Here is a 12,433-nt window from a genome sequence, read left to right as displayed (position 1 = left end):
AATTGCTTGCTTGCTTGTTTTGTTTCTTTTCTGTTATCACTGTGTATCAATAAATTTGCCTGTTATTGAATGGAAAGGTCATGGTCAGTCTGAGAGTGGGTCCCCCCGGAACAAGGCATCTGGGTAATCCAGAGCCAGCAGAAGGGACTTCATGAGCTCATCTAGTTCAGCCCCCTGCTCAGGGCAGGATCATCCCTGACTAAACCATCCCAGCCAAGTGTCTACCTAACCTGCTTTTGAAAACTTGCAAGAATGGAGATTCCACAGTTTCCCTAGATAGCTTGTTCCAGTACTTGACCATCCTCATAGTCAGAAAGTTCCCCCTAACCTCCAATTTAAATTTCCTCTGCTGCAGCTTGAGGCCCCAGAGAAAAGATCACCTCCATCCTCTCTGTAATCGCCCTTCACGTATCTGAGGACATCAGTTCCCCCCTCAATTGTCTCTTCCCCAAACTAAATAATCCTATCTCTTTCAGCCATTCCTCATAAGTCTTACTTCCCAGGCCTTTAATAATTGTTGTTGTCTGTGCTAGACACTTTCCAAACTGTTCATATCCTTCTTGAAGTGTGGGGCCCATAACTGGATGCAGTACTCCAAGTGAGGCCTCACCAGTGCTGAATAGAGTGGAACAATCACTTCCCTTGATTTACAAGTGACACTCCTGTTAATACAACTCAGTATGCTGTTGGCCTTTTTTCAGCAAAAGCACACTGTTGACTTATATTCAGCTTATGGTCTGCTATAACCTCCAGGTCCTCCTCTGCAGTACTGCAGCCTAGCCAGTCATTCCCCAATCCATCTTTATGAATTCAACTATTCCATCCCAAGTGCAGGACTGCTCTTGTCTTTGTTGTATTTCTTCTGCTTGATACAGACCATTTTTCCAGTCTACTCAGTATGCGACCTCCTGACTTTTCACAATTTATCCATAAATCTATGAGTTCTGCAATTGTTTCCCCATGGCAAAAAACCAGCTTTATAAATAATTTATGCTTCCGAGTAAACCTCAGGAGTACAGATGCTCATCCAAATTCGTTAAACCTCTTGGTATAGAAAATCAGGACAGATATGTGTCAGGGTCAGCTTTACTTGTAAATCACTAGTTAATTTCTATTTTTGATTAAGACAGGACTCCTGTCAGAACAACCTTTCTAATATCATTGCAGGAGCTTCAAGCCAGACATGAGATGGAACACAGAAGCATCCACAAAAAAATGTTGTTAAGTTATCTAAATCTTTGATTCTCAGAAAAGGTTAAACTTAAGCTCTACAGCAAGGTGGGAGGGATTTTATTCAAACCAGATTGCTTATTCCTGAAATGTACATTGCTGCAGGCATCCCTGGCATTTCTCTTTAGCCTGGTCAAGCAAATGTGTTTTGGCCAGACATTCCATGGAAAAAAGCTCTTGAATTCTGGCAACAAACATAACATTAATTCCAAAATGAAAGCACCTAAATAGAAATTGCATGTCCCTATTTCATAAGAAAATCAGTCATCAAAATATTCACCCAGTCCTCTCTTCCCTATTCAAGTTCTTTTATGCGATGGAGCCTCGAGTGAACTGCCCCCAAAGTCACAACTTCCTTCTTCTTAGAGAGACAATCACTTGTTTTCCAGATTGAAACCAAGTTTGTGCTTTGGAAAGGGTCGCTTGGTTGTTCAGCCCTGCTTCTTACATTATGATAGATTCCTTTTTCCTATCGTGGTGTGATATTGTTTCCAAGAACTGTGGCTTCTACTTTTTGGTCCATTGTTTTGCCTCTTTATTGCACAAACAAAGCAGCAGAAGCAACATACAGTTAACACTATTTCTTTAGGGTAGGACCTTCAAACCACTATTAAAAAAAAACAGAAACCCAGAGCTGTATGGGATACTCTACTGCCACCTAGCAAATTCCCAAGGTAATTCTCACCAGCAAATATTTTTCCATTTGAATCATGTATTTAACAGGAATAACAGTAAACTCTGTCAAATAAGTTTGACTTAGTAAGGTCAAAAGTCCAAGCTATCAAAAAATAACAGTTTGTCTTATTAATACTACATAACATTATACACAGAGCAAGCAAAGGCTTTGTATGCATTACAGCCTCCTGACAACCTTCAGTTTATACCGATATTCTTAGGCTAGGGACAGAAATGACACACAAACGGGTATGTGATCGGAAGCTGGTTCAAATATGCGACATAACAGAAATTTAATTCATATAAGCTGCTTTTGAAATGGCAAAACCGGTTAAAGATAGACCCATATTGATGTACTATCAGACTTAACTGATTTAGGTTAAATCGGTTTACTGAACTTCTGTCCCAGGTCCCTGTAACAGGGGACCTTCTCAGGGCCAATTTCCCTGTGGCCCCCCCACCTTTTTCTGGGCTAACCACCCACCTTCTTGCCCACCACGCCTTGTTGTTAATTAATTAATTGTTGTTAATTAAGCAGAAGGCTGCCCATTTCTTGCCCCCATGCCAGGGGGCACTGTTTGCAGCTCCGTACCTCCCCTACACCACAGCCCATGCCTCACAGATGGCATCCTCTGTTCTTAGAGTCACCAGCCCCACTTTGGGCCCCAGAATCCTACTGTGAACCCCACCTGGATCCCTCCATGCATACGGCCTATTCCACATTCATTCTAGGCTGCATAGCTCCCTGAGCTGCTTCCTCCTTATGGGTGTGGTCCCCCCAGGACCTTTGGCTCTACTACTAGCCATGGCCCACCTTCAGGCCAGTCGGAACCCCAGACCCTCAGCTCTGGGCATCCCTCACAGTGTGCCCCTGGCCTTTTGACCCAGGTGATGTTGCTGCACCAAGCAGCCAGCAGGTGTTTAATTGCGGCAGCCATTTTACAGCTCTGGCCACCCATATAAACAGGGCATTTTGCTGCTGGCTGCTTGGTGCAGCAACATCACCTGGCTGTGAGGCTTCATGGAACACTCTGGAGGTAGGGGAGGAGCTGTATGGGATGGTCAGGAGGCTCCTGGTCCTGGGCTTGACCTGCCAGGAGTTGGTCTCCTGCACCCTGCCAGGAGTGGGTGGCCTGGTGGGGCCCACAGTGGCACGGGGGCTCCCAGGAAATGCCAGGCCAGTTTCCACCCTGGTGAAAGGTGGGTTGGGGCGCCTTAACCCCAGCTGCCACAACCAGGTGGGTTACCCCCTTGTAGGGTTCGGAAGGTGTACCCCAGTGATACAGTGGGGCCATAGACTCAAGAAACCTGTCCTGACATCCCCCAAGTGTTCAATGCTGAGGCCAGGACCAGATGAGTCAAAGGGCCGGGGACCCATCGCGAGGGATGCCCAGAGCTGAGGGCCTGGGGTGCCAACTGGCCTGGAGGTGGGGCCAGGGCCAGCAGAGCCAAAGGTCCCAGGGGGACCACACCCATAAAGGGGAAGGCCCTATTTATATGGGTGGCTAGAGCTCTAAAATGGCTGCCGCAATTAACCACCTGCTGGCTGCTTGGCCTCAAGTCTTAAAGTGGCAGGCGCAAACAGTGTATTGTATTGTAGTGTAATGTATTAAGGCTTCAGAGGAAGGATGATTTAGTGATTAGGGAACTAGGCTGAAGCTCAGAGCTGGGTTCGAGTCTTTGCCACAGACTTCCACTATGAACTTAAGAAAGGCATTTATTCTCTTTTATGTCTCAGTTCCCTGTCTGTAAAATGAGGAAGATGCACTCCTCCTCCTGGGCATGGAGCCAAATCTGAATCAGTACTGAAGTAGCTAGAACTTAACATGGTTTCCTTCTTCAGTCACACAAACTGAGATCCAACAATCTGGCTCAGTTGTTGATAAGCAAGGTGTTCAACAATTGGATTCCTTCTATCTTACCATATTCATTGAAGAGTCACATCCTTTGAAGTGAGTCACTAGCTGCTTAGTTAGCAGCCTCACCAGGAGAAATACACTGGTCATTTGCATACTTAGTATGTATACAATTTTTGCCATTTACTTTAATCATGCCTTGGACAAAAATTGGTGGCAGCATGATCCAGTAGACATCCCTAATATTATCAGCAATAAAAGTACCAAACTTAGTAAGTTTGCAAAAAGAGTATGAACTCATAAGGCACTGCAGAAATGGGGAAGGAGATCTAAAATGGAGAGTAGCCAAAAAAAATGTTAAATGTAATGACAGGTATTGTCTGCCCTTTATGCCCTCAAGAACTGTCCTTTAAAGCAGTTACCTTGGCACAGCCACTACTAAGCAGTCCATGAGGCATAATGCTTAGCAAATCCCTATTGTAACTGAAATCCCCACAATTCTTTCATGCCCTTAAATCTATTTGTGGTTCAACTCAACAGCTCTGTTCTGACCCATCCCCTTTGCACTCCTCATTTAGAAAGCACTCTGTGACGTCCCTGCAGTTGGAGTTCCCAGCAGGCACAGAGCCAATACAGCCTGTTCCTATAAACCCCTCATGTAGGGGCCTGCCAAGAATAGGAACCAGAGGTCAGAACAGGGTGTGGAGTACTAGCTCTCATCAGCCAGCTGGTGGAGTGCCCCTTGGAGGTTACTGCCAACCAACCCAAATTAGAGCAAGAACTCCTCAGCTGCTCTTACCTGTTTGAACCTGCTTGCTTACCTTCTCTTCACTCATTTCCCTGCTTGGCTGTGCAGTCTTGGCAAAACTGAGAATCTGACTTTTGATCAGGTAGTAGTTGAGGGGAAAGAGATGCAGCATCCCAACATATCAGTGTTACTTTATTGCTAGCATTTCAAGGTCAAGCTGTGTTCTGTGTTCTACATCTATTCTGAGCAAGAAGGAATTGAAAAGCAGAATTACATGAAGTGGTGTTGATGCAGAGGTTGGAAGCAAAGCTGCAATCTCCTACTACAGCTCTATTGTCTCCATCCTGCTGACAAGAAAGAATAGTCATTCTCATGTGTCAGCCACCAAAGAGGCTATGACTCAGAAAACATGCTGGGTGCAGGTCTGGGCGGTAGTAAAGGGCTATAGCCACAGAATCAGTTTTATGAGCATAAATCATCTTTAAATTCATAGCTGGGCTCATAATGTTAGATGTCACTTTTAACATTAGACCTGTTCCATTTCTAAAATGTGTGTCTGTCTGCAGGTATACAGCAAACAACATTTGGGGGAATTCTCCAGTTTCATAGCATTTCCCTGACCTCTAGTGACAGGGAGAGGGCATTACAATAACTAAACTAGTAATGTTTCCTGGGGATGCATGTTGCAAATATGGAGGGTCCAAACCTGATCCCAACAATCATGTAAAATGTATTCTTCATGTAACCTATGAATTTCACAGGAAACAGTGGTCCTGTGTCAGAGAACATAAGACTTTACCTGAGATTGAGAGGGAGGAAATCCTTAGGCCGTACTAGAAAGACTGTTCTGATATCATGGGAGTTATTAAATTGTGTTGCCATCTCTGAAGGGAGATATTAGCAGGCCTGTCACTTGAATAATTTAAACCTAGACTAGACAAATCTTTTAGAAAAAAAATTAATACAGTTTCCCAGGACAACAATACATTGCTCAAGGGAACATGATTGTTCTGGCATCGAAATTAGACTACACCACCTCATGAACATTTTTCATTGCAAACTCCCATGGACCTAGTAGAGTGAACTTGTGATACTTGTTACTACACTGACTGCTAATCATGGTGCCCTTATTTCCTGTCCCAGTGATTTGTTTTAATGGTTTCCAAGGCAGTCAATTTCCATTTATGAGTTAGTCCAGAATAAAACTGCTTAGATTTTAAAAGTGAATTGCTCAAGATATTTCTAAATCCAGATAAGTGGCATACTGTATATTCTGATGCTGGGGGAAGGCAAGCCATATGATATCTATAAAAGGGGTTCTTACAAAGCTCACATTACTGCTATGAGACCTTGATGTAGCCAATGACTATAGCCAACATCAGACGCTAGTTTACATTGATCAACTGATGCCAAGGTGAAAGGGGAAAAATTGAGCTTTCTCATCTTAATTTTAGAAATACCTTTCTAGGAAAGGGTGAAGGATACTAAACACTAACGTCATTTTGTGGATGCATCTATAAAGGACCAAAAATGGTTCATGCTCCAAAGTTTTGGAAACATACGTTTTTAGAAAAGACCCACCAGAACATATTGTCTTTGGCCTGCAAGGACAGGAAAAGTGCTGAAATCATTCTTCCCCCACTTTCTTAATACCTCTCTCTTCCATCGCCCCCCGCCATACACACACACACTTCTCCACACCCCAGTATGTCTATCACTTCTGGGTTTCATTTAAATACCCTAATCCCTGTTATTACACCCCTTTCAAAGCCCTAAAGTATTCCTCTCTGCCCTTGCAGTTTATGCCTCTACATACTTTCAGTCATATACCCCTCTAATGCAGTATTTTGAACTTAGCTTTCTCAAGGAGAAAGGTAGCTTGGTGTATTGACCCCCTGCACCAGGTCCCCTTATCTAAAATGAACAAATGCATTGTGTGAGTTGACTAGTCAAGTCCCAATTTGTATGAGTCTCCAATCTATTTTATTCATTGCTCTAAAGTGAATCCCGAGTCCTCAGTGACTTTGATGAAGTGACATGACAAGAGAGAGTCTCGCACAGGGATAATTAGCAATTCATCTCTATTTATCTGGCCCCTTTGTCAATTTAAAGGTTATCACAACTCCCATAAATCCCAAAAAGCTAAACAAGCCCTTTAATTAAACCTATTATATCATAGTAGTAGCATTTCAAATATCAGCTGAATGGTCAAAGATGAATGAGCCTGCAGACTAAACTACCTTCACTTCTCAAGAGGTAGCCGTTTGCATTCAGTGCTAAGGAATGGCAGGGGGAGAGGTGAGGGAAGAATGTGTCCCTGCAAGCTGTGCTGTACCTTCTTAAAGTCAGTTCCTGAGACAGAGTTCGGTTCCAAAATCATGTACATTTAGAATTCTTGAGACATTGTTATATGTTAGTTGCTTTTGCCTTCATTAAGAAACTGATGGTGTATACCAGCTTTTCCCCTAGTTTTTCTCCTCAATATTTGAGCTTTAGTCCTTCAAGTAGATAAACTGAAAACAAACTGGAATTTAAGAAAAAGCCCCTTCCTTCCACCCAGAAACACCTTCCCTTTCTGCATACTGGTACTAGCTCCAGTGCCCCTCATCGTTTCTACAAGCTTATGCACTGGCTCTCCGCCTAGAGAAGAACTACAGTATGTAATTGAAATTAATATAATTATTATTTCCCCCTCACAGAATGGTGAGGACTGGTAAGGAGTTCTGGCAAAATACCTGGGTGACCGCTGAGTTAATGAACAAAAGATATCTCATCCCTTTTGATGCCCCTCAAACCAGGGTGAAAGTTGAAATTTTCTTTACTGTGCAAATTGGAGCTCTATCAATATTCAAAAAAGTAGAATCAACGAGAACAGAAATGACACTGTTCAAACAAAGAGAACAATTTATTAAAATATGAACAGGCAAGCCCTCACTGGTTCTTAAACCAAAATTAGAGTCAGATAGAAAGTGTATAACTGATAATCTTGGATGTTGGGACCTCTTTCTTGATTGGGGTCAGAAAAATGTCATCTTCCACTGAGTTGATGCACAGACATAGCAATTTTAATTAAAAGTATTAGATTCAAATACAATTTACAGTTTGTCCACAATGAAGAGTGTATGTCACCTCCAAGTTTTCAGAGTATAGTGAGGAACCATAAAAGTGCAACTGAGTTTCTCCCTATTCAGAACTGAACTGGTATTGCACAGCAAGACATTCAGAGGTACTAATAATCTCTGTGACTCTGACACCTCCTCTTCATGCTGGGCAGAGGTCAGCATCAGCATGGGCCCTATCACAATATCAGAGAAAGAGGTGCTAAAGAGAATGGGTGCAAATTCTTTCCCTAGAACACCTACCTCAAATTAAGGATTACTGTTGAGAAATTGTCATCATCACCAGCACTAGAGACCAGATTATGCCAGGCAGGCATAATCATAATAGGTCAGCTGGACTTAGAGCAGATCCACCACTCAAGGGCATTGTGCCTCAACATCTCTTTTGGCTTCCCTACCCAAAAGGACCTGCACACATGGCACAAGCCCTCTAGATGGTTCAACTTAATCCTAGCCAAGTTTAGCAAGGTAAACCAATAAGGCAGCTAAACCACAGCCCTGTAACTACCCTGCTACATTTAGGGTGTCAAGAGATACCAGAAGGTGGTACAAGAGAGAGGTGCAATCCCTAATTGAGCCATGCAAAGCCTGGCTTTTATCAGAAAAAAAACTTTCTGCATTTTGTTGATAGATGAAATGGGAAGATCTTTCAGTGAAGATTTCCCATAGAAGCACATTTTATTGTGTGGATGGGGTTTAACAGGACAAAAACCAGAACTAAGGCAAATGTCAGCTGCGCTTTGGTCAGCCATCTATAGAAGCTTTTCAGACACAAGCAAGAGAGATTCTGAGGACACTAAAGTTGTTTTAGCAACAATAATATTTTCTATGTTAAAGAGCAGTACATGTCCTCAATGATCAGGATGGGTTCAGAAGAGGGCCAAACAGGTGCTCTGGGTTACAATGCAAGGGGGGCATAAGGAAAGGGACTTGATAGAGGGCATCTACTACAGACTGCCTCACCAGAGGGATGAGCTGGACCTCAAATTTTCAGGTCAGCTCATGGAAGCTGTAGGGACAAGGGATGTGGTTGTCATGGGTGACCTAAACTACCCAGATATCTGCTGGGAGGATCAGTCAACCAGGTCTTAATGCTCATGTAGGTTTTAAGACTGCATACAGGACCTCCACCTAACCCAGGAGGTACATAATTCCACCAGAGGAAATGCCTTGCTGGACTTGGTCCTTGCCACAGGCGATGACCTGGTGAGGGATCTGCAGGTGCTCTACTACCTAGGCATTAGTGACCATCATCTGCTGGAATTTACTATCTGGCACAGGGTGGTGAAAGCAAGCAGTAAGGCAAAAGTCCTTGACTTCAGGAGGTCCAACTTCAATGGGCTAAGGAGATTAGTAAGAGGGACACTGGGGACTCAGAGCTTCAATGAGATGGGAGTCCAGGACAGATGGTTGTTCCTTAAGGAGACAATCCTCCAAGCTCAGACAGAGTCAGTCCCAATGAGAACCAAAGTTGGCAAGAGTGCTAAAAAGCCCTCTTGGCTCAGTGAAGGCATCCAGGAGGGCCTAGAGGTAAAAAAGGTGGCATACAATCAGTGGAACCAAGGGGCTATCACCAAGGAGGATTACACCTCTGTTGCTCATGATTGCAAGAAGGCAGTTAGGGAGGCCAAGGCAGAGACAGAACTACGGCTGGCAACCAGAATTAAGGATAACAAAAGGTCCTTTTTCAAATACATAAGGAGTAAGAAGGCACCAGGCAATGTGGAGCCCCTACAGGACAGGCTTGGCAATCTGGTGATTGCAGTAAAGGAAAAAGCTGATTTTTTTTCAACAAGTTCTTTGCCTCCATATTTCTGAGCAGGGACCAGGACAACTCCCTCACTAGGATTACAGACAGGCTCAGGGGACATGACACCATGCCTAGGGTCAGGGACAATCTAGTTAGGGAATTCTTGGAGGGGATGGGTGTGTATAAATCTGCAGGTCCGGATGCTCTTCATCTGAGGGTACTGAGGGAATTGGCAGAGGTCATAGCAGGGCCCCTGGCACAGCTGTTTGAGCGCTCTTGGTACTCAGGTCAGGTCCCAGAGGACTGGGAAAAGGCCAGCATGTCCCCATTTACAAGAAGGGGAGAAAGGAAGACCAGGGTAACTATAGGCCAGTTAGTCTCACCTCGGTCCTTAGGAAGACCTTTGGGAAAATTATCAAGGAATACAGCTGCGGGGTCCCAGCATGGGAGGTAACGCTCAGGGACAACCAACACAGGCTCACTGCAAGCAGATCATGCCTGACTAACCTTGTTTCCTTTTACAACCAGGTCACAAAGTCCTTGGACGTGGGTGTTGAGGTGGATGCCATCTACCTGGACTTCAAGAAGGCATTTGACACTGTTTCTTACCCTATTCTTATAAAAAAAACTAGGCGACTCTGGCATTGATGCCTGCACAGTCAGATGGGTGGCAAATTGGCTCAATGGTTGCACCCAAAGAGTGGTGGTGGGTGGGTCATTTTCAACCCGGAGGGATGTGAGCAGTGGGGTTCCCCAGGGCTCAGTCCTCAGGCCTATGCTATTCAACATCTTTATCAGTGACTTGGATGTGGGTGCGGAAAGCACACTGTCCAAATTTGCTGATGACCCAAAGATGTGGGGCAAGGTGGGCATGCTGGAGGGGAGGGACAGAATCCAACTAGATCTAGACAGGTTGCAGAGGTGGACGAATGAGTATAGGATGGAATTCAACACACACAAGTGCAGGGCGCTGCATCTAGGGAGAAGGAACCAGCAACACACCTATAGGCTGGGGAACACCCTTCTTGTCAACACGGTGGCAGAAAGGGACCTTAGAGTCTTTGTTGACTCCTGGATGGACATGAGCTGCCAATCCCAGGAAGCTGTCAATTACGCTAACCCCACCTTGTTGTACACTTACAGATGCATCACAAGCTGGTCCAGGGAGGTGTTCCTTTCCCTCTGTGTGGCACTGGTCAGGCTGCAGTTGGAGTACTGCATCCAGTTCTGGGCATCACACTTCAAGAGGGATGCGGCTAGAGTTGAGAGGGTCCAGAGGAGGGCTACTCGCATGGTCAAGGGGCAGTGGGGCAGGCCCTACGAAGAGAGGCTAAATGGCCTGAACCTATTCAGCCTCCACAAGAGAAGGCTGAGACGGGATCTGGTGGCTGTTTACAAGCTCACCAGGGGGGACCAGCAGGAATTGGGTGAGGCTCTGTTCCTCCGGGCACCACCTGGGATAACAAGGAATAATGGCCACAAATTGATTGAGAGCAGGTTCAGGCTTGATATCAGGAGGCATTACTTTCCCAAGGGAGGTGGTGCTCTCCCCTACTTTGGGGGTCTTCAAGAGGAGGTTGGAGAGATATCTGGCTAGGGTATCATGATCCCAGCACTTGGTCCTGTCGGAGTTGATGATCTGTCCAGGTCCCTTCTGACCCTAGAAACTATGAAACTAGCAGTTTTCCTTAAGCAGTGTGGACAAGGATTTCCCCCCTTCCCTCCCTCCCACAGATACACAAATCAAACTGTGTTATTCATCACTCCTCTGGAAATCTAGAGAAACTATATACAAACTAAGCCTATTAAATAAGGTAGAATATAAATCAAATAAATAAATAAAAAATTCTCAGGACACAATTCCAGTCCACAATTATTAATTCTAACAACCCTGTTTAATCTAAAATTTCAAGCCCATACTATCCCCAGTGAGCATGTGAAAAAAGGCAAGTGTATGTACATCTAATAAACCAGGTAGCTGTGTGTGGTATAGACAGAACTGGAGCTCTTCCAAAATGTATGTTCAATAACTTTGTTTTATATCTCAAGTACATCCTCACTGAAATAAAAATATTTTCTGCTAGTGTCACTAGCACACTGGTAGTGGTACTCCAGCTTCATGAATGAGCATCTATGATGCAGAATTATTGCAATGCAGTGACAGGCAGAATTAGAAATGTGAAAACAAATAATGAAGGATGTGACTTCTGTTAATAGCAATTATGTTGAGGTAGTGTCTCTTAGGCACAAGCAAATTGGACCTACTGTATTTAGTTGACTGTAACAAACACATTTTTTGCCAAAATTAGCTGCTGGAAATTAGGCTGTGTTTTAAATGAAGAAATGGAGGTGCCAGAGAGCCCACTCCTGAAGGAGCTGAACTACCCAGCCTACCTTATCCAGCTGGGTGGGCACCCAGTGGCACCTGCAGTCTCCTGAAATCCCTTACAGCTAAAGAAGGGAGGGTCAGGGAGTTGAGCTCCAGCAGGATCAGGACCCATAGCTGACTGACTCAGCAGGTGCCACTAGCTGAGCTGAAATGCCTGACCCTTCTCTTTTCTTATTGAGCTGAAAGGGGTGGGCAGCCAGCAGCCTGCTGAGTCAGTTGAGAACTTAATCCTGCAGGGGATAAATTGCCTGGCCCCTCTTCTCAAGTTGGATGGGACCTCAGTCAATTCCGTGGGGGCCGGTGTTCCAGGCGATGCCTAGGATCAGACCCTCAGCTGACCTGGCAGACCCTGCTGGCCACCCATGCAGTTCAGCTCAGCCAGCAGCACCTACTGTGCACTGCACCTAGGAGATTAGAAGAGCAGCCACAGGTTTTTGCTCCTCCACTACTGTGACTGCCTGTGTTTTCCCAGTGAAAATACCATGTTTCTTGGGATCTTCAAGGAAAGATCTTTTTTTCATCATTGTTTCAAAAACAAAGTGTGTGTTTTACTTAGAGGTACGTGGTATGCAAGAAAATATGAGGCACTACATATACAGGATAAATTAAAGGCCCTGCTTCAAATAACTCACTGTCCAAGGGGTAGCCTAAAAAAAAAAAAAAAAA

The 12,433-nt window shown here is 44.6% G+C and overlaps 1 long non-coding RNA gene across 1 annotated transcript in view; it reads right to left on the bottom strand.

Annotated features, from left to right (window-relative positions):
* Positions 1-423: 423 nt before the first annotated feature.
* The window catches only part of LOC109290972, a 19,915-nt gene continuing 7,905 nt past the window's right edge, over positions 424-12,433 (bottom strand). The window contains exons 2-3 of the long non-coding RNA XR_002095724.1: positions 9,847-9,855; positions 424-580 (exon numbers count right to left, since the gene is read on the bottom strand). This is a non-coding gene — a long non-coding RNA (uncharacterized LOC109290972). The remainder of the gene's footprint in view (positions 581-9,846; positions 9,856-12,433) is intronic.

The sequence above is a fragment of the Gavialis gangeticus genome, unplaced genomic scaffold, assembly GCF_001723915.1.
Source record: "Gavialis gangeticus isolate Ggan-Ray unplaced genomic scaffold, GavGan_comp1, whole genome shotgun sequence".
NCBI classification, from domain to species: domain Eukaryota; kingdom Metazoa; phylum Chordata; order Crocodylia; family Gavialidae; genus Gavialis; species Gavialis gangeticus.
This window is presented reverse-complemented; position numbering and strand designations above follow the sequence as displayed.